Raw genomic sequence first — 4397 nt, 5'->3', positions numbered from 1 at the left:
TTTGCACGCCGCTCTCACTTCTCAACGTCTCATTGAGCTCGAGAGGAAAGCAAATCCAAGACAGGACATGCGTATTACATGTTTTCATTTGCCCTCGTATATGCCTGAATGGTGAAACAATCCCTCTTTTCATGCCCATGGTTTCATTCAGTGGGTGGCAAGAGCACCTCTATGATTGGGGATGAGAGAGCTGGGTGATTTTTTCCAAGGTGAGCACCTCACGGGAGATGACTGTTCGCTGCCATTAGTTTAAGTGCAGGAGTGTCAGTTAACCCGACACTGGCACCAGGAATACTTAATACCAGATGGAGGGAGCTGTCCTTGAAGTCTTAACAAGCAGGCGCGCAGAAACAAGCCTTTATTCAGTATGAGAGGACGTAGAAAAAACTGATAACTTAGCAAGGTTACCACAAAGTGTACGTTAAATCCCACATAGGAAAGGGAGGGATAAAGGAGATTGAAGGGGGTGGGGAGGGGCAGAAGTCCAAAGTGGATAAAAACACAGTTTAGATGTTGCTGACTATAATTTTTTATTGCGTTCAAAATACACAGGAATATAAAACAAAGCAGTGGTTGTCACGCTAAAGGGTCCAGCTGGTTAAGAGGTGTCAAATTATTGTACCTCAGCTGGATACATCGGTGTTGGACGCCAGGGGGTGAGAAAAGAGCCAAACCCAGCAGACTTTGGCACATTTGTCCTTTACCGCTGGCACGGACAAGCCACGCTGTGAGGCTTCGGAGCATCGATAGGCTTGCGGTGTTTTACTACCCAAAACTATGAGCTGCTACATAATCTGAACCATCAAGACTACCTCCTGGAAGAACAGCAAACACGAAGACAAGTGGCTTTTTCACATGATTCACCTCGGGTCTACTGACCAAATGGTTCTGGTGTAGGATGAGCTGAAGAGCAGCTCATTCAGGTAATGAGGCCTGAATGTTTTTGCATTTCCAAAATTGAATAAGATAAGAACGTATCAGCAAGTACCAGATTTGTCTTGGCTGCAGCAGATACAGAGCTGAGATCTATTACTTAAAATAACTTGACACCAGAAACTCCCAAAACTGGCGAGGAAATTGCAAGAAGCCACGTCGGTCTATGCAAGCACCTCACTTGAAGATCCCCAAAGAGGTCTCTGTTTGTCAGCTCTGATAAAATCCATTCCCTTTTCTTTATTCTTTTTTTTTTTTTTTGGTACTTAATTGAAAATTGAGCTTCAGTTCTGCCAATGATTGCAATAAAATGATGAATGCACTGCATTGTTGGCGAGCTCACAGATCTGGCACTTGGCAACTGTGAGTCCTGCTGAGTCTCTGTTGATTGTCTACTTCTCATTCATTAGGGCCACTTAATGGGCCCTTCTAGCTTGACTGTGGAGACCTGTGAGCTCAGAGCCCAGGTTTCTGCGAAAGAGAGGAAACAGTCGCAGGGCATTGGGGTGTCACTACCGACACATCACAGGAGCCTTTCGAGAAGTCTTTGGCTCTTCCCATACTGGTCTGGTACCTGTGTTCGGCCATGTAGACAGAAAAACTAAGCAGAGGCAGGTCTGTGTAGAACTTTTGCCAAGTTAAGCACGGAAATATTTCTTTCCTGTTAACTTGAGGCTCTGGCAGTCACTTGTGTGAGGTTGCCCTTTCTTTTTATTCAAGGGCCACTAGCCACTGTCTTCAGCCATGTTAGGCATGTAAAACAAAAAAGCTTACCCAACATCACCACCAGTCCATTCAGGGTTAGGGTGGGATTGGTGGTCACTTACTATCCATCCATTTTTGTAGAAGTTACACCTGTTTGGAACATAATTATGAAAAACAAAAAACCTATTTCAACATCATTTTAAGACTTGATTTCAAAAGCAAAATCTTCTAGTTTCTTAAAATTCACTCCACTCTAACCTTAGACAAGCTGCGAGTGACCTGGTAACTGGTAACCTGGTAACTGTCTCCAACGTGGGTTTTTTTTTTTTGTCTGACATTAACTTTTGTGACATTTGGTATCGAATAGCAGTGGATTCTTGCTGAGACTCTCAAAAGTGATTGCCCTCCTATAACTTGCATTAGTAATATATTTAGCCAACTGAGAGTAGCAGAGACAAACTGTGAAAACAGCACAGCAACTTTGATCTGGATAACTAGTTTGCAGACTGTTCAAACAGTTTCTCTTCACGACAGCAGATACAGAGAAACATTAGGATTTTGTAGGATTTTTTTTTTCTGTCACTTTTGCAAATGTACACACACACTCCTTTGTTTGTTCCTGAAGTTATTATCTGAAGAAACATTAGTACTGCTAAAACAATAGTATCAAGGAAGTGCTGACTTTTAATCAAGGATAACAACGCTGACTGATACCCGTCACCTGGAGAGAATCTAACATAACCTTAGTGATGGACTCCAGAAGGGATGTTACTCATTTTACATTGTGGTCCAGATGCAGCTTTCTTTGACAACAAGTTCAAGCCATTCCAGAAAAGTGAAACTCCACTTGCTGTCAGTGTAAAGAAGATTAATTACACATTGAATCCCTGAGATAATTAAGAAAAGAGGCACAATTTCAAAAGCACGTCTCAGTTTTTCTACATTACAGAGAAATGCTGTTGTGGTTAATGGAGGGAATCTGACATAGATGTGTAAAATTACAGACAAGTTTTTTGTTAATTGACAGGAAATGTTATTTTTAATTTCTATTCTAAGTAAATACAGGAGCTTTTCTATCATTTAAATGTTACTTAGTTCATTTAATGCCGTTTAAATGGTCATGGAGGACAACTTTATCAGTGCAATGCTGTGATTGCAGCCATTCCCCAACTCTCTGTGAATGGTACTCATGGCCTTTGATCAGTGGTTGTTGATCAATGGTCATGAGAATTTGCATAATTATGATGAAGGAACTGACCTCCCAGCCCATTGTTCCTTCAGTGGTGCTAGTTTCAATCCTTATGCAAACGTACTGTTTATAAGGTTGGGGAAACCTGCAGTCAGCTGAGACTGAAGAAGTCACTTGGATGAGTGACGAAACGTTTCTCCCACTGAAAACGTCACGTCCAGATGAACAGAATCAACCTTCGGAAACCTTATCAGTAGGAAAAAACTGTAAAACTATAAGTCAGAAGTCTACACGCCCTCCGGGATTGGAGTCTTCGGTGGGCCAATTCTGCCCCTCCGGGCCTTATGTTTGACACCTCTGAACTACTGAACTACAGGATTTGAGCAGATTGCTCAGTGATAAGAGGGATAGGGCATTAAATGTGTTTTCTTGGAATAAACTGCCTTTACATATCAGGACCTCTCCAACACTGGATACTTTTAAAACTCGTTTTAAGATCCATTTTTACTCCTTGGCTTTTAATTCTGTATGAGTCTATCATTATTTTATTCTTATTATTTTCTTATCTTTTATTTTACTTTCCTTTTAAATTTTATCTGATTATTCTATTGCACAGTACTTTGGTCAACAGTTGTTGTTTTTTAAAGCGCTATATAAATAAAATTGATTTGATTTGATTTCAATAAAAATGGGGCATCAGGTGCACCAGAATTTTGTATCAATAAACTGAAAGAGAACAAGAAGGAAGACTTTGGTGTTTGGTTTGATTTCTTAGTACCTCTCTGAAACATTCATAAATTACTTTTGTAAAAAAATAACATTTTGAACCTTTGTATTTGCTTATTGACAATGAGCAAAACTGTGAAGTGAATTAAAGCTCTAAAGCAGTACAGTGTCACAAGCAACTGCTCCGACTGATAAGAGCTGAACCTTTATTTAGGCAAGTGGATGGCTTGTACTAAATTTTCCACCAGATGAGCTACATGAGTGCCTCGGTGGGGACTTAATAGAAAATCTTCAATGACTACTTGAAATTTCACACACAGTTATGTTTGCCTTAAGTTCAGCGAGGACATGAGCAAGTTTGTCTCTGCTCTCAATAGCCAAATAAAACGGGAAAAAGCCTAAATCATAATAGGAATGCAAATACACGGAGGAGTACGCCTGATACAAACAGGCAGGCCGCCAAATGGGCATCAGCAAGGGCCAGAAGGGCAGTCTCATTTTTCCTTCTGACAGAAATGTCTACAACTAAGTGTGTGTCCGTTAAGTAGAGTTTAGATTGTCAACAGATGAAAATATACTGTGTGAGCATTACTAGATGGCTGTTCCTAAGCCAGGACACACAAAACCCTGGTGAAATACACTGCTGCCCGCATCCTACCCTCCTTTTTGCACAGGAAACTGCCCAGGATTTGATCTTAATTAGTTTGGCAGCAAGTAATAACATCCTTGGAGGATTAGAGATTGTTGTGATAGATTAGTGCAGCAAAACTGACCGTTTTTAGCTTTTCGTGATACTGCAAAATGTTTCACATTATGTAAAAATTTGTGAATCTTGTTAGACGGG

Source organism: Pundamilia nyererei, unplaced genomic scaffold, assembly GCF_000239375.1.
Source record: "Pundamilia nyererei isolate P.nyererei 1_Seehausen unplaced genomic scaffold, PunNye1.0 scaffold00027, whole genome shotgun sequence".
Lineage (NCBI taxonomy): Eukaryota > Metazoa > Chordata > Actinopteri > Cichliformes > Cichlidae > Pundamilia > Pundamilia nyererei.
Note: the sequence above shows the minus strand (reverse complement) of the source record.